Here is an 18,238-nt window from a genome sequence, read left to right as displayed (position 1 = left end):
ACATATACAACATCCATATCATTTACTTCTGGGTTATTAATTGGTATCCTGGGTTGGAATTTCCTTTGCCGGATGATAACTTAACTACCCTTCATTTTTTTTTTCTTCTTCTTCCTTTTGGCAGTGTGCACTAGCAGACGATATTCTTTCCTGGTTCTGTTTTTAACACAGGAAGAAGCATCAGGTCATTTTAATTACACCCAACTTGACATGTGTATATAAATTAGAAGGAAGGTCTTTTAAAAATGTGCTAAAGAAAATGAAAAGAAAAAAAATGAAAGGAAGAAAGTTTTTACCAATAATCCACATGTCAATGTGTGTTTTTTTCCTCGTGTCAGGAGCGACTTGAGAAGTTACAAGTTGCTTCTGGTATGAGGGAATTGGACGTCTGCAAGGACATCGCCCAGGGGACAACTGAACATTTCACCATCCTGTGGGCAGCTTCTCTCATGTCCCTGCATGAGAAGCTGGAGCTGACAGATAGGAGCTCACCCCACTCCCCAGATTCTAACCGCTGACCTTTCAGCCAGCAGCATTGCTGGAACAAGGGTTTAACCCATTGTGCCACTGGGGGCTCCTAATGTGGTGGTAATTCTGATGAGTTTACAGCCTCATGAGAAGGAACCAAACAGGTATCTGCCAATGTTTCTATATTTTGTATCACTTGACTTATATTAGTGCAAATGTTTCAGCAGCAATGGCAGCAACATCTGGTTTGCTGGTAGATTTGGCAGTTGGGTTTGATTGTTCCGGGGGTGTCTTTGGGTGGTGTGGTGCTTTCATAATTGTATCATTTTAGACAGCTGTCTCCCAACCTCATTTCACTTTGCATTATTCCTTCATTAACCTTTTCTCTTTATGTCTCTCCCTCTTTAAAAAAATACCTTGCACATAGTTCAGCCCATTCTTTAAAAACCTTCCATTATACATGTGAAAGGGATCTAGGAGTCTTGGTAGATCACAAGCTAGATCAACAGGGTGATACAGCTGCTTTAATAACCAATGTAATTTAAGGCTGCATCAATAGGAGTATAGTGTTGAGATCTAGGGAAGTCATAGTTCCAGTATTTTCTGCATTGGTCAGACCTCATCTGACCAAATTCGCAATTCAAGAAGGATATCAAGTTGGAATGTCACGAAAGGTGACCAAAATGAGGTTTGGTAGCCAAGCTCAATGAGGAACGGGGTGTTTAGCTTGGAGAAGAAGAATCTGAGAGGTATCATGAGAGTCATTTTTTTTAATATCTGAAAGGATGCCACATTAAGAGGGGTAATCTTTTTTTCTGCTGCTCTAGAGACTAGGGGACAATGGAGCAATTGATTCAAATGGCAAGTAAATATATTCCACCTAAACATTAGGGAGAATGTCCTGATGGTATAAGCTGTTTGACAGTCCAGACAGCATTCCCACAGACTTCTGGACAAAATAAGTTCAGAAAACTGTGGGAATACCTACCCCCTCCCCCAAAGCCCCCAAACCCCTTTGCAAAGTAAAGAAAACTTACCCGGCTTCCAGTGCACTCTCGGAGCAGCTCTCCTGGCATGCATAAATAACCCGCCAGGAGAGCAGGGGGATGGGGAGGAAAATCGCTCCCCCCTCTCCTGGTGCATCATTTCTATGCACCAGGAGAGCTGCTCTGAGAGTGTAGTGGAGGCCGGGTAAGTTTATTTTACTTTTCAAAGGGGGGGGGGTCTGGGGGCTTTGGGGGAGGGGAGTAGGGCCTCCAGCATCTGGATACCCACCCCAAAAAGCACGTGCTTTCTGGGGTGTGTGTGAACAGACCCCTAGGAGGATCTGCATTTTTAAAACACAGATTGCCCTGGGATAAAGGCCTGTCTGGATCCGCCCTGAGTCCACACTCAGATAATGTGGGATTTCCTGCCTTGATATTCTGGGATATAGGGCTATTTGGAAGGTCCCTCAGAGCTAGGAACTTTTACTTTGTCGAAATTTCCTTTCTAGATTCATCTGAATCATATAGTTGGGAGAGAGCACAGAGAGATAATTTTTAAATGAGAAGGGCAGTTTGCCCTCCATCTACCTCCCATAGCTGTACCCACCCTGAATACTACCCTGGAGGTACTCCACAGTTGAAATTGCTATAAAAGGGAGCTGTGATCAATGACTTATGCGAATTGTAGATTTTTTTTTTAAAAAAATGGTGTTTTATTGCACACATGTGAACTGTCCCTTATTCCTAGGGTTCATCAACTCCTTGAACATGGCTTATTATTGCGTATCGGAGTGGATAAATTCTCCTTTAAAAAGCTGCAGAGTTAATTGCAAGTGTAACACAGAATAAATGGTACACCTTTTTCCCCCTCAACAAAGATGTAGATTTAAGATTCCAGACACAAGTGAAGTGGTCTCTCTAGCTGTCAGACTGAATCATTCCCATGTTAGCGAGCTACATTAAATGTACATGCTGTTCTCCTTTAAAATGTATATATATGAATATTTGCCTATAACAGCAGGAAGACACTTTAAGGAGTGGCTCTTTGAGTGATTTATTGCACAATTGAGACAACATAATCTAGTGACACAAAAGCCCATTTGCCGACTAGATAGAAATTTCTATTTTAATTCAACCTGACATCTAAATTCTGTACATACTTTACTGTATAAGACGCTTATAAAACTCAATAGGCAGTCCAAATAAAAACAGCAGTGTTTGCTCCTAATCGGGTACCTTATAATCTGAAGGTGTTTCAATTTGAAAGAGGGAATGCATGTTTACTAAGACATCTCTCTTTTCTATGGCCATTTTGAGATGAGTTTTTTAAAAGCCCAATAATTGCACAGTTGGGTCTCACTCCAGCTGAAAGTAGTTATAGCCAAGGCCTGAAATCTTTAGTGTGCTTCCCTGGAAGGTGACTCTGATGAACACAGTAGTGCTTTATTGTTGTTGTTTGTTGACAGAGCTATTTTGAGTCATAGAATCATAAAGTTGGAAGAGACTGCACAACTCATCTGGTCCAACCCCCTGCCATGCAGGAAAAGCACAATCAAAGTACCCCTGACAGATGGCCATCCAGCCTCTGTTTAAAGGCTTTGGAGGAAGGAGCTTCCACCACACTCCTAGGCACTGAGTTCCACCGTTGAATAGCTCTTACAGTCGGGAAGTTCTTCCTAGTATTCAAGTGGAATCTTCTTTTCTGTAATTTGAACCCATTGCTCCAAGTTCTAGGCCCCTTCTACAATGCTATATTATCCAGATTATCAAATCAGACAGTCCATATTATCTACTCTGAACTGGATTATATGAGTCTACACTGTCATGCAGTCCAGTTCAGATCTGATAATCTTGATTTTATATGGCAGTGTAGATGAGGTCTCCAATGACTCCTTTTAAGGTTATACTAAAACTTGGTGTAGATTCACTGCTCTAGCATCTAAACTCTATGCGCAAACTCAAGGCCCATGACCTGAATCTATTATTTTGTGACCTTCCAGATGCTGGACTACAACTGTAATGATAATAACACTTTATCTGTATTCCGCCCTATCTCCCGGAGGGGACTCAGGGCAGATTCCAGCATATACAGACATATACAGACACAAGGCAAACATTCAGTGCCTTAAAAACAATGAAACACAGATACACAGAAGGCTTCCCCTTCATCTCCGGCTATGAGGGTGATGTTCCATTTCCAAGCCAAAGAGCCTGTAATCTCAGTAGACACCTCCAAGATCAGGTGGCCGGCATGACTGCATGGAATGCTGTTTACCTTCCTTCTGAGGCAGTACCTATTGATCAAGACACATTTGCAAGTTTTGGAACTACTAGGTTGGCAGGAGCTGGGGCTAACAGCGGGAGCTCACCCCATCCTGCGGATTTGAACTGCCAACAAGTTCAGCAGTTCAACGTTTAACCATTGCACCCCTACAATGGATTACGAGGAGTACACACTTCCTGTACTTCTCATCACAAGACATCATGACTAGAGTTGATGGGAGTTGTGATACAGTAACATGTAGAAGGCTGCAGTTTCTTCTGTTTAGTCTGGAGAGTGGGGTTTGAATTCAGATACAAGTCTTGTGAATATGATATCTGATGTTAAAATGTCCTTCAACATTTTCCCAAACTCAGAATCACAAGTGCTGTTGGCTAATAATTCCCATTATCCCCAGTCCACATGGTGTGGGTAATCAAAAGTGTTGAGATAACATCTGGGAATCCAAACTGGATAAAAATAAAAGAGTACCAATCACTATGTAAACAATGATAGTTGGCCCTCCATTGATTCAACGGCCCTTTGAAGGCAACCATAAGGTTGATATGGCCCTCGATGAAAATGAGTTTGACACCCTGATGTAAGCCATGAGCCACTGCAGTTGCTGACTTCCTTTATTAGTGAGAGAAGATGCCCAGTACATTCGAGACATATGTAGTTTTATTTGAATGTAACATTGCCAGCAGTTTCTAATACCATAATTGCATTTTGAAGAGCAAAAGATTTTTTATTAACATCATAAAATTAATGAATTTTTATTAAAATGCCCTGCTAGCCAGTTTCTTCCTTCGCAGGTTTTGTGTGTATGTGTATTGTCATTTTGATTGCTCATACCACCTGTTCTCTGTGTGTTGTGTACGTACAGAGTGAAGAAAAATACTGGCAGTGACAGAAAATGTGCTTTTTTGGAAAGATATTTATCCCCCCCCCCCCCCAGCTTGTGAACATCTACCAAAATATCTCTGGGTCAAGCTGAGCTATGTGTTTACTCTGCAAATTCTTGGTGGAGATGCCACAAACTCCAGCAGTGAGAGTAGCGCCCCAGGGAAGAGACAGATAATACCAAATGGGTTCATTTTCCTCATTCCAGGGCGTAGAGCTCATTGTGATCCATACTTCCCAGTCAGTGACTTTTCCATTTGTTTTGGAAACTCTTCTGCTGGCAGCCAAATCCTTTCCAATGTTTTTTTAGTCTCCTTAACAGATGACATTGAAGGCAATACACAGATCAACAGCAAGAGGGCCCGTGGTACAGTGGCATGGGCCACTCCAAGACCTAGCTGATGTCCAGAGCTTTCTCACTGAAGTACAGAACTTGGGAAGCTACTTTTAGGGACACTGTATATAATGACTTGCTGAAGTATTGTTAAGGGAGGAGTAGGCAAAGGGAGGCCTGAGAGCTGCATGAGACCGTGGGATCCACTATGGCTTCTTTTACACTGCCATATAAAACTCAGACTATTTATTTGTTTATTGTATTGTTGAAGGCTTTCATGGCTGGAATCACTGGTTTGTTGTAGGTTTTTCGAGCTGTATGGCCATGTTCTAGAAGCATTCTCTCCTGATGTTTCGCCTGTATCTGTGGCAAGCATCCTCAGAGGTTGTGAGGTTTCTTGGAAACTAGGAAAATTGGGTTTATATATCTGTGGAAGGTCCAGGGTGGGAGAAAGAACTCTTGTCTGTTGGAGCTAGGTGTGAATGTTTCAATTGGCCACCTTGATTAGCATTTGGTGGCCTGACAGTTTTTAGGTATGGCTTGTTATTGCCTGGAAAATTCCTTTCTTGAGAGGTGATTATGTGTTCCTGATTGTTTCTTGTCTGAAGTTCCCCTGTGTTTGAGATTTGTTTTTCATTTACTGTTATAAGTTTTTTTTTAGTACTGGTAGCTGGATTTTGTTCATTTTCATGGTTTCTTCCTTTCTGTTGAAATTGTCCACATGCTTGTGGATTTCAATGGCTTCTCTGTGTAGCCTGACATGGTAGTTCTTAGAGTGGTCCAGCACTCTGTCTTTCATATCTGCCAATAAACTATAAACTGTGAAAGATTATCTGCTTTGAACTGGATTTTATGGCAATTTCAGCATAGATAATGTGGATTATCTACTTTGAAAATTTGGATTATATGGCAGCGTAGAAGGAGCCTATATGCTTTTACCGGGACATCCAAAGCCTCAAAGTAGACATAATAATTCAAAGCCACCCAGAAATGCAATGATTTAGTTCCCGTAAGTCCTCTCAATTCTACTAAAATGATGTCAAACAGATCAAAATGATGTCTGGATGTCTAAGTCTACATATGCCTATATTGACATATAATCCAATTGAAAGCAGATAATCTGGATTTTACATGGCAGTGTAAAATCCAGATTTTACATGGAGAAGGGCAAACCACCTACTACAATGAACTTGAGCCCTGCCACATGCACAATGGAGGATCTTCCTATAGCAACACCAGAGGCGGCACTCCAAGTGGCCAGCTTCTGGTTAAAGGACATTTAATAGAACGCCAAGTTTGCAAACTTTGTGTTTTTTTTTAAATACAATACAACTGCTTGATTCGCTCCTGACACAATAAATAAATGGCAGTGTAGACGGGCCCTAAGAAAAAGAGTATATCATCAGGAAATGATTTTCTTTATTAGGGATAAGAGATGACGTGGAAAGTGTTCTGCAGTGTAAATCACACCTTTAGGAACATTGCATGTCTGTGTTAATATGATATTTTGTAGTCTTGGAACAGTGACGTCTCAAGTTCCATATTGTGGCGCAAAATTCTAGGTGCAAAGTTCCAAAATACACACTTTTCTTTATCAGGCAGAGATAGTAAAACAAAATCATGCAGGGGAAATATAGTGTTCCGGGGGAATGATGCTGTTCCAATTATGTAGTGTTCATCATGGGATTTTCAGCCTTTCTTTTAATGCAGAAAGAATTCTCAAGTCTGTCAAACTGACAGTGAAATTAGCATGCTAGATGTGTGCAAATGACATAAAATTAGCACCCTGGGAAGCAGGTAAGTGACATGCATCCAGAATGCATGTGTGCATCCCAGAATTCACAAGGAATGGAATAGGGTTAGAGAGATGTAATCCTCTGTATTGTGATTGACTTTTTACAGCTTGCAGCAGGAACAGAAAATGAAGGGGGGGGGGGTCAGCTCTGGATCTGTGTAGTTTCTTCCCCTTTGTGTCATTTGAGGGTTTCGTTTATTACAGGAAGTCATAAAATGGGCATGTGAACAGCATATTAATACCTTTTGCCCTTTGAGGTGTGTTTGTATGGGGTGGGGTGGGGAATAGGACCCCTCAGAGTTCTGTGAATGGAACTAATTTAGGAAATGAGCTTCAGCTTTCTTTGGGGCTTTTGAGTTTCCTGTTCATGCTGCTGGTTTTTTTTGATGGGGGAAAGGCAAAGGAGAGGGCTGCCCCGGGACTTACATATGTGCACAGCAGGAGTGGAGGCCCATTAACCATCAGAGGAGGTTATATTTACTTAAACAGAGAAAATAAGAGAGTTGCCTTTTAGATAAGGGTTAGCCACCTCAGCCACAAAGAGGCTTACCAGGGTCCTTGGTGATTCAGTTTCTTATAGAATTGAAAACATCCCATGGCTCTTTTCTCATCGTAGTGAGAGGCAGAGCAGCAGAGGCTAAGCTGGCTCTGGATTTGTTAGGAACCTAGTGGATTGTGCTCTGGTAAGTCCCTCCTCTTTTGGTGGGTTTCTGTGGGTTTACATGGCATTGGGTTGTTGTGAGTTTTCTGAGCTGTTTGGCCATACTCCAGAAGCATTCTCTCCTGACTTTCGCCTGCATTTATGGCAGGCATCATCAGAGGTTGTGAGGTCTGTTGGAAACTATGAAAATGGGGTTTATGTATCTGTGAAATGTACAGGATGGGAGAAATAACTCTTGTCTGTTTGAGGTAGGTGTTGTTTGTTGTTGTTTATTCGTTCAGTTGCTTCCAACTCTTCGTGACCACATGGACCAGCCCTCGCCAGAGCTCCCTGTCAGCCATGGCCACCCCCAGCTCCTTCAGAGTCAAGCCAGTCACTTCAAGGATACCATTGATCCATCTTGCCCTTGGTTGGCAAGTATGGACTGGTTGAATCTTCTTGCAGTCCAAGGCACTCTCAGAATTTTCCTCCAACACCACAGTTCTTCCTTCGCTCAGCCTTCCTTATGATCCAGCTCTCACATCCATAGGTTATTACAGGGAATATCATTGCTTTAACTATGCGGATCTTCGTTGCCAGTGTGATGTCTCTACTCTTCACTATTTTATTGAGATTGGTCATTGCTCTCCTCCCAAGAAGTAAACGTCTTCTGATTTCCTGGCTGCAGTCTATGTCTGCAGTAATCTTTGCACCTAGAAATACAAAGTCTGTCACTGCCTTCTCCCTCTATTTGCCAGTTATTAATCAGTCTTGTTGCCATAATCTCGGTTTTCTTTATATTTAACTGCAACCCAGCTTTTGCACTTCCTTCTTTCACCTTGGTTAGAAGGCTCCTCAGCTCCTCCTCTCTTTCAGCCATCAAAGTGGTATCATCTGCACATCTAAGGTTGCTAATGTTTCTTCCAGCAGTTTTAACTCCAGCCTTGGATTTGCCAAGCCCCCTGTACATCGCATGATGTGTCCTGCATACAAGTTGAATAGGTTGGGTGAGAGTATACAACCCTAGGTAGGTGTGAATGTTTCAATTGGCAATCTTGATTAGCATTTAATGGCCTAACAGTTTCAAGGTCTGGGTCTTACTACCTGGGGAGTCCATTGTTGGGAGGTGATTAGCTGGCCCCGATTGTTTCTTGTCTGGAATTCCCCTGTTTTTGAGTGTCATTCTTTATTTACTGTTACGATTTTAGAGTTTTTACATGCCATTGGGTGACCAGGCTGGGTATCCCTTATTCAAAATGCTTAAGATCAGAAAGTGTTTGGTTTTTTGATTTTTTGTTTGGATTTTGCAATACCTACATTTGCATTTAGGAACATAAGATATTTTGGATATGGGACCAAGTAGAAACATTTATTTATTTTGTGTCAAAAGTATTGCATAAATAAGTATAAAACGAGTAAAATAGAGAGAGCACAAGCGGCTAAATAATTTTAGACAAAAAACAGGCAATAGCGAACATGTTGTGAGTTGCTTTAAACAGTTCTTCCTCTGTGCATGAGGCAGCGCATTGTGGGCAAGCATAGAGATGTGGGGTTGTTTGTTCTGCTCCGCAATTGCACAAGGTGAAGGATTCTTCTATGTAGTGCCATTTTGCAAGGTTGTCTCTTGATATGCCCACTATCAGCTGTTAAGAATTGTGGGAGTTGGACTCCAAAACACCCAGAGGGCTGAAGTTTGCCCAAGCCTCAGATAAATGCTGCTCTTTAACAGACATTGCTGTGGACGTATAGTGTGTCATTTTGAGATTACAACTCTCAGAAACCCCAGCTTGCATGTCCAGTGGTTCTGTGAATTCCAGTCCAAAAGGGATGCTTCTGTCTTCTGATTGCATTTGTGGTGTTGTTACTGCAGCCGGCTGTGCTATGCCTTGCCCAGCCTGCAGAAGAAAGCAACTTTAAGTAGGAAATCCTGAGACTTCTTATTTAAATTCTGCCTTCTGAGAAACCTGTCTCAGAGAATGCAAATTCAGAGGGAAGCATTTGGAAACACAGCAGGCTAGGTTGAAACGCAGAGATGGCTTTATGATTTTTTTTTCCAAATGGTTATGCCATAAATGACAGTGCTGTGATATAGATAAAGTAGTATAAATGGATATTGCAGAAAAACATTTCTCTGCAGCAAGCACGGTGTCTCTCTGTGTGTTTGGAACCAGCGATGTAAAAAGTTGCAGTAAGTCATGAAACAGGGGAAGGGGAGAATAATGCAAAAATTACTTAAAACTTACAATAAAGGTACAAATTAAAACCCATAAAATTACTGACTAGTTTAGATGTGTGGTTTATAGAACACACAAAATGCAAACATTGATTCACATTAAGAGTGCGTAACATTTTTTGCAAATGCGAAGTAAAATATCTATTTAATTAGGTCGTAAAGAAAGGAGATGAAAAGTAATATTTTTTTTGGCGGTAATTATTATTTTTCTTAGTCGTCTTAGTTTCTGTATTTTTTTTTGCTCTGCATTTCGACATGATAACTCATCTCTCGTCGGGGTTCTGGGCTTTGTGTCTTTTTAATTACTTGAAAAACCACAGCCACTGCCTCGATTTTGTTTTCCTTCCCCTAAATAAACTTTACAATGGCTTGTTGAAATTCCCTGGCTGTTGAGTGAGTGAGTGAGTGGGTGGGTGGGGTACCATTTGGAAAGATTAGCCCCCCTCTTTCCCCACCTCAACCCCCAGTGTGGCTTGAGGTTACAAGAGAAGTCATCAGAAGGGGAACTCGACAGCAAGATAAGAGGAAAGGATGTTATACCAATCAAGCTACTGACAGGCCTCTGAGATGTAAAGATACCACTTTGCTCTCATTTCCTGCTTCCAGCACAGTTCACATTCCAGTAGTAGGGCTCAGTGTGTGTGTTTTTCCCCTCCCTGTTCCCCCCTCCTTTTTTTTACAATCCAGACGTAGAACTTCAAAACTTTACAGGAGACCACCAAAGTACTTGAAAGCCTTCGGGAAGCTTTTGAGTAACTTAAACACAACACACCAGTGTTGAATTGCCAGTTTGACAGTTTAAAAAAAGAAAAAGAAGAGAAAGAAGAACAGCAGCTAAACAAAGCACATTTCATAGGCAGGCTGTGAGCGATGGCATTGTTGGGAAAATGGTGAACCTGGATGAAGGTTTTGATCCCATTTTGGTTTGCCTGGATTTCAAGGAGAAGTTAACTTGGATTTGCTCAGATTACAAGTACAAGAGGTCCTTGTCTCTTGTCCCCTTCAAGATTTCTGGAAAGCGTAACATTTTATGATTGGATTTATGTTGTTCTTTACCATCAAGTAGACTTTGACCTTTGAAGACCTATAGAATCATAGAATCATAGATTTGGAAGAGTCCTTGTGGGCCATCCAGTCCAACCTCCTGCCAAGAAGCAGGAAAACCACATTCAAAGCCCCTCCAACAGATGGCCATCCAGCCTCTGTTTAAAAGCCTCCAAAGAAGGAGCCTCCACCACACTCTGGGGCAGAGAGTTCCACTGCTGAACAGCTCTCACAGTTAGCAAGTTCTTCCGAGTGTTCAGATAGAATCTCCTTTCCTGTAGTTTGAAGCCATTGTTCCGTTTCCTAGTCTCCAGGGCAGCAGAAAACAAGCATACTCCCTCCTTCCTATGATTTCCCCTCACATAGTGATACCTGGCCCTCATCATGTCTCCTCTCAGCTTTCTCTTCTGAAGGCTAGACATGCCCAGCTCTTTAAGCCACTCCTCACAGGGTTCATTCTTCATTTTAGCCACCCTCCTCTGGACACATTCAAGTTTGTCAAGATCTCCCTTCAATCACAATGCCCAGAATTGGACACAGTATTCCAGGTGGGGTGTGACCAACGCAGAATAGAGGGGTGGCATGACTTCCCTGGATTTAACACTAGACTCTTATTCATGGAGGCCGAAATCCCATTGGATTTTTTTGCCACCTCATGACATTGTTGGCTCATGTTTAGCTTGTTGTCCATGTCCAAGATCTCTTTCACACATACTTCTGTCGAGCCAGGCGTTGTCCCCCATTCTGTATCATTGCATTTCATTTTTTCTGCCTAAGTGGAGTATCTTGCATTTGTCCCTGTTGAACTTCATTTTATTAGTCTTGACCCATCTCTCTAATCTGTTAAGATTTCCCTATGAATGAGAGAATTGCAAGACACCTGTATCTTCAACAGGCCTGTTCAGGTTTTGCAGATTTAAGGCCCTGGTTTCCCTATTTGAGTCTATCTAACCAAAGTCTTGATGTTGACACAGTTCTGTCAGACAATGGCTGAATATAGAACTCTATTGCAACAGAAATAACACTGACTTTATATATCTTTGGTTTCCAATGCCATTTCACCCTGTATAGAGATCTTTGTGGCTTTTAAATCCCCAATCCCTGGTTCTTTCTATGGTGAATGGCATGAATTTATAGCGTCGTTCACTTTTAGACACATAACTCATATTCTTGCTCTCATGGGAAAATTGGCAAATGCCTTTTGATGCCACTTGTGTGATGCATTTGGTAATCTTTTTTTAAAAGCAAACCATTAATCCTCCTCTTTCCCTGATTGCCCTGGATTGCCTCTGGTTTTGCAGATCGCTCTACTCTGTTTTCTGTCAAGGAAGAGATAGCAGAAAGCAGGCTGCATCTTTCAAAGTGTCTATCAATACAAAAGGTGCTCATGGATACTTACATCATGTTATGTTAGGTAAAAAAGAATTTATAAGCCGCCCAGCATAAACCTAGAAGAACAATTAAATCGATGAAATCAATAAGTTATTTAGCATTGATATTCTGTAGAGCTAGGAAATACTTTATGCGCAAATTCCTAAGCAATTGCAGAGAAAAAAATACACTTGTCTTCCTCTAAAATATGTAAAGAAATAGATTTAGTTTTCCAAAAGAATTTAAGAATTTAAGTGAGTACACTTAGGGATGTGCAATAGAGGTGGCATCTGCACTGTAGAATTAATGCAGTTTGATCCCACTTTAACTGTCATGGTGCAATACCATACAATCATGGGTGTTACAGTTTCTGCTTTCTCTGCCAAAGTGTGCTGGTGACTCACCCAGAATTCCATAGCATTAAATCATGGCAGTTAAATTGGTGTCAAATGGCATCCATTCTACATTGTAGATCCACCAACAGTGAACCACCTGTATCCAAAGATTCTACATCAGTGGTTCCCAACGTGTGATCCGTAGACCACCAGTGACCCACAAGAACTGAAATATGGTCCGTGGCCTCATCGTTACTATACCGTTGCAACAAGAGCGACTGGTCTTGCAAAACCCTCTTATAGCACTGAGGCTTATTAAATAATATGTTTTTATCTGGGTGAGCAGATGGTGACTACTGGATGGCATATGTTCTGTATCAGAAACTAGAGCTATCCAATGCAATTTTTTGAAACAGCACCCCAAATAATCAAACCGAATGTAAAGTTGGCCAAAAACTGATTCGTAACCCTTTTGGTAATAATATTGGAGAGTGATAAAGTGGTCCCTGGTCAAAAAAAAGAAAAAAGAAAAGAAAAAGGTTGGGAACCACTGTTCTACATCCATAGATTCAACCATCCATGGCTTGAAAATTGTTTAAAAAATCCAAAAACCAAACTTTGCCATTTTATATAAGGGAAATCACTTTACTTTGACATTATATGTGATGAGACTTAAGCACACACAGATTTTGTGGGATCCTAGGGCAGATTTCAGTGGATATCGATAGACCATTCTACTACCAAACCCAGAAAACTCCAGGGGGATTTCATTACTGTTTAGGTTCATAGATTTCAATAGGGTTTAAATTATTTGTAGACAGCTCTTCCTATTTATTTCTCATAAATTTGATTTATTGTTTTGGACAGGAAACAGAGAAGGAGTTCTATCACCACTTCTGACTTAACTTGCCCACAGCAATGAAGTTCTGCAGAAATTCCTGGGACTGTGATCATACATTCCCTAGTGTTTCCATGGTTTCATAATTTTCCAATTGTTTGAATAAATGTGCACATTTATTTGCAGTTGGGGTGGCATTACATCTTTTTTTAAAATCTGCTTTATTTAGTGCAGTTATTGTTTTTATGTATTTGCATCTTCATTCACAGTCATGCTGTGCGTGGAGTTGCGCTGTATCATCCTGAATTCTACAGCAGCGGTTAGTCACAGAGGAGCCCCACAGGTTTATGGAAGACAAAAGAACTGTGTATGTCTTCATTTTCTCCCTGCTTTGTTTCTACTTACCATGCTATGGGATAATGGGGAATAGAAATGGATCCTGAAGTCTTTTTTAAAACAGTACTTGTGATGTTTTGACAGACTTGCACAGTTCTTAACACATTGGAGGAAACCAGTCTTCCTAGTCAAGCAGTCTGTTCTCACAGTAGCCATCTCTGTGACACTCACAGGCAGGATAAGAGGACAAAAATTTCTATTTACTTGATGAATTATATATAGTACAGGCAGTCCCTGAGTTGCAAACATCTGACACACAAATGTCTCATAGTTAAGAACAGAGGTGAGAAAACAAGAAGTGAGAGAAATCTACCCCTTGGAGGGAAAATCACTCTTAGAATAGTTACCATGGGGAAAAGGTGTCTCTACTGAAGCTTTATCTCTAGTACTTGTTTCCACAAGTCACATTTTTCAAAATACAATTATCACAGGTACAGAAAGAGGAGTGAAATCGTTTGAACAGATAAAACAAACACCACAAGGTTGTTAACCCTTCCCTATGGTATCCAAAGCTCGAATCTATCTATTCATCCATCCATTCATCTGAAGTTACACTTAAAATGGTACCTTTCTGGAACAAAAGTATAGAACCTATCTTATTCATAACTTTGGGACTGCCTGTATGAGGTTTAACTTTTGTCTACTACATGTAGTTTAATTTATTGATGCCAGGTTTAACTTACTGATGTTAGCTTATAATGTTACTTTTATATGTGGGGTTTTTCTGGGATTTTATGTTATTATCATGTGTTTTATGTGGGCATTGAATATTTGCCATTGTTATGTTGGAATCTGCCCTGAGTCCCCTTGGGGTGATAGGGCGGAATACAAATAAAGTTATTATTGTTATTGTTATTATTATTATTTGATACACAACAAGAGGAGTCCACAGTAAACAAGATAACTCTGCTGGCTGTTGTATTGGATCACACTTCGGACACTTCCCAAGTGTCTAGGGCTGTGCAATGCATCGGCGAATAATGTGTGCAGATCCCAGTAAGGTGGCCTTTTACAGCTGGCAGATGGTAATTTTGTCAGCATCAATTGTGTTTAAGTGCAGGCCAAGGTCTTTAGGCATGGCACCCAGTGTGTCAATCACCACTGGGACCACCTTGACTGGCTTGTGCCAGAGTCTTTGCAGTTCGATCTTTAAATCCTCATATCGTGTCAGATTATTATTATATTATTATTAGCATTAACCATACTTGGGCCCCTTCCACTCAGCTGAATAAAACCCCACATTATCTGCTTTGAACTGGAATATATGACAGTCAGACAACCCAGTTTAAAGCAGATATTATCTGCCTTGATATTCTGGGTTATATGGCTGTGTAGAAGGGCCCTGAGTGCACACTGCCAGATAATCCAGTTCAATATGGATTTTATACAGCTGTGTGGAAGGGGCCAAAGTCTTATCATGCTGTGACATTGACTCCATATGTTGCTGATGGGGTTCATATGGCTTGGAAAGTTACAGATTATACAAACTTGGTCTGGTCATGTCATAGTAGACTAGCTTTGATAAAACTTTTAAGTTCAGAAGTTTGTACAAAAAGTATTACAAGAATCAAGCCAAAGAAGTGAAATGAAAACAGCCAGCAACTTCTTCTGCAAGATCTGAAAAATCAAACAGAAATATAAAGCTAAGAATGAGGATGCTATGCAAAATTTGTTTAGGACAAAATAATAAGATGACAAAAGCAGTAATGACATCCATTAAAAGAAGAAACTTTTGACAATGAATCCATGGTTTTAGAAAGTGTGAGAAGCTCCCAAGCCACTTGGGAGAAAGAAAACAGCGGGAACAGATGGCATACCAATAAAAGTTCTGAACATCTAGAGGACCAAAGGTCGAGAACCACTGCAGGGAAGACATGGCCCTGAGCTTCCAAGACCCAGTTGAATCTGACGTGATGGAAAAATAATGAGAGGAACAAAGCTTTTGAGACCACCTTGTCCAAACAAATGGCTTAAAAGGGTTTTCTACTCATCTCATTCTGCTGCGATATAAGCACAGGAACAGCTGTACTGAGTATATAAGAAGTTTCAATATCTATATTGCAATAACACATCCATTAGGTCTCTTTGCTTTACTTAACAAATGGGTTAATACAATATGGAGTTTGGCATTTTCCTGTCAGTTGTGTAAAACTGCAGTCTTATGGCTCTTTCTAGTGGCAAGTCAGTTCTCTTCTTTCTCACCCAAATTCTAAAAGGGCCAAGAAGGTGATCAAATCAGCTTGATCCAGGTACCTGGTTGGGAAATCTCACACTCGGGAGGAGTTTGACTGCAAGAAGATGGTGCTGCTATTGAGTCTTAAAGATCTGCCAATTTGTCACCCCTAACTTGATCACCTTGCCTGGTGGTCCAGATGTCTCCTTTAAGACCTTTTGGTTCTGCTGCCTGCATACTGGAGTTGTCAACTGATTTTAATTTGGCAATTTGCTACCTTGCTTTTTGGTGATCCAATTAAATTATGCGTCCCAGAGTTTGTCAATAGAGCACACATTTTAGTAGTACAGAGAGGAGAACTTTTTCTAATCTTCACCTGATTGTGTGAAAGAATTTTTAAAAAACGCTAATAAATTCCATTATATGTAGAATTCTGTTAACATTTACCATCTAAAGATACTAAAACATGACCATTCTGAATTTAAAAGGACAAACTGAAGGTTCAGTTGACTGTTTTAAAGTACAACGGATTTCAGCGCAGAATTTTTTTTTACTAGATGCCAGTATTATCTGTTGGATTTAAGTGTTGACAATGTGACCTTGTTTACAATAGTGTCAGCAGCCTTAAAAACGTTTTTACTGTTTGTTTTTATTTTGGATTGCATTGTTTTTATCCCATTTGAAGCTTTTATCTTGCCTTTGTCTTAGTTGTAGTAGGTATTTTATGTCTTTGATGGGAAGGTGGAAATACCTCAAGTTTTATAAGCAAAAGGAACTAGCTAACAGTGCTACATCAGAAATGGAAAAGCATGTGTCTTCAAGCCATCTTTCAACTTAGGAAGCCTTCAGAGGTTTCATACAGTTTTCTAAAGCAAGGAATGCTTAAAGGTGGTCTGGCCAGTTCCCCCTTCTGAACATGACCTGATATCTATTGCCAGTCTTCCATCCAAATACTAACCAGGACTGACCCTGCTTAGCTTGTAAGATCAGACTTTATGACCTTTAGGTATACTTGGTAATTTACTTTAAAAAGTTACCATACAGATTATAGCAGTGGTTCTCAACCTTTGGTCCTCCGGGTGTTTTGAACTTCAGCTCCCACAATTCTTAACAGCTGATAAGCGGGCTGGGATTTCTGGGAGTTGAAGTCCAAAACAATTGGAGGACCAAAGTTTGGGAACCTCTGCATTATAGAATTAAAAGAGTAACCTTTGCACCTAGTGATTACAACTGTTAACTTGTTACACTGGTTGTAACATTTACATTACTCTCTGATACCTTTTGGTGGGCAGGAACCTCCAGCTTGTTAAGAAAATGACATCAAACTTGAATTAAATTAAAATGACATTTGAAGTAACTTTTGAAAATAACTAAAACTACTTATTGTACAAGTAACAATCTAATTTATCATTGCTTTTAATGGTAATTTTGTTACCAACTCATCATCTCTTGTTACAGGTAACACTGTTTTTCTAACTCATTATTGCAAAGCAAGAACTTGGAAATGTTACCTTTTGAATACTTATTTCCAAAATCTATCTGTCATTGTGGCCATAATACATACAAATGGCAGTGTCCATAAATATATTCATATTTATTCTGACCTGGCTGAAAAAAAAAGTTTCCTACCAAGTTGGCAGGGGTTTTGGGGGAATTATTGTCCAAAAAAGTAATATTTTCACTCTTTTCAGCCTGTCTGACAGTGCCATAGATTAACTTTCCAAGTTCAAATTTAAATCTGGCTGTAACAACAATTCTTTCTGAAATATAGCAAATCTTCCCATCAGTCATATGGATGGCTGGTTTTCTTTTTTTGCACTGACTGAGAAAGAAAGTCCTGTCACAGAGTGGTAGATTTATGGACCTATATTAAAACCACATCTGCCTGCCGTTCAGATGGGCGTGTGTGTGAACCGTTTTGGCCGGCTGTGCATTGGAGTGCATTTTGATGGGCATCCTGATTTTCAGCAGCATGGCAATACCGTTAGGTAATTGTGTGGCTGCAGACAAGAAGCACTGTGATAATGTGGAATTCTCTTTATCCACTGCGCTGTATCCAATATAGTGATCAAAATCCTTCTGTTGCGTGTCTTAAATGCAATCTCTCTGCTCACTCAGGAGTAAATCCTACTGAGTTCAGCAATGTTCACTCCCAAATAATAGTCCATCATGTTACGGTCTTGCATTCTGAGCCTGTACAACTCTAATGAGGAATAATCCCCTGTGTTGGGATTTTGGGAGTTAATAGCCTAAAAAACACCTTCCCCAAGTTTGCAGTCCATCAGTCTAATTCCCAAGAAAAAGCATGTTGAATGGAAGCCTTTGTGTGGTTTTAGAAATGTAGGCTGGTATCTTTTTGGGGTTAGAAGTACATGTAAATTCCCTCATGCATGCGGTTGTATGTTTTGTGCCATTGTGTGATACCTATGTTCACCTGAAAGTTATGGAAATAGAGGATACAC

General features: G+C 40.4%; 1 protein-coding gene across 3 annotated transcripts in view; it reads left to right on the top strand.

Annotated features, from left to right (window-relative positions):
- Positions 1 to 18,238, top strand: part of KIF26A (kinesin family member 26A) — a 213,302-nt gene that overhangs the window by 62,199 nt on the left and 132,865 nt on the right. The window contains exon 1 of one of the 3 annotated variants that reach the window (XM_067463019.1): positions 7,409 to 7,429. The exons of the other annotated variants lie outside the window; for them this stretch is intronic. The gene's annotated coding sequence lies outside the window, so the exon portion shown is untranslated. Of the gene's footprint in view, positions 1 to 7,408; positions 7,430 to 18,238 lie in introns of those variants that run through there. 3 annotated transcript variants of the gene reach the window in all.

Source organism: Anolis sagrei, chromosome 1 (assembly GCF_037176765.1).
Source record: "Anolis sagrei isolate rAnoSag1 chromosome 1, rAnoSag1.mat, whole genome shotgun sequence".
NCBI lineage: Eukaryota > Metazoa > Chordata > Lepidosauria > Squamata > Dactyloidae > Anolis > Anolis sagrei.
The sequence above is the reverse complement of the archived record's forward strand: the minus strand, read 5'-3'. Positions and strand labels throughout refer to the sequence as shown.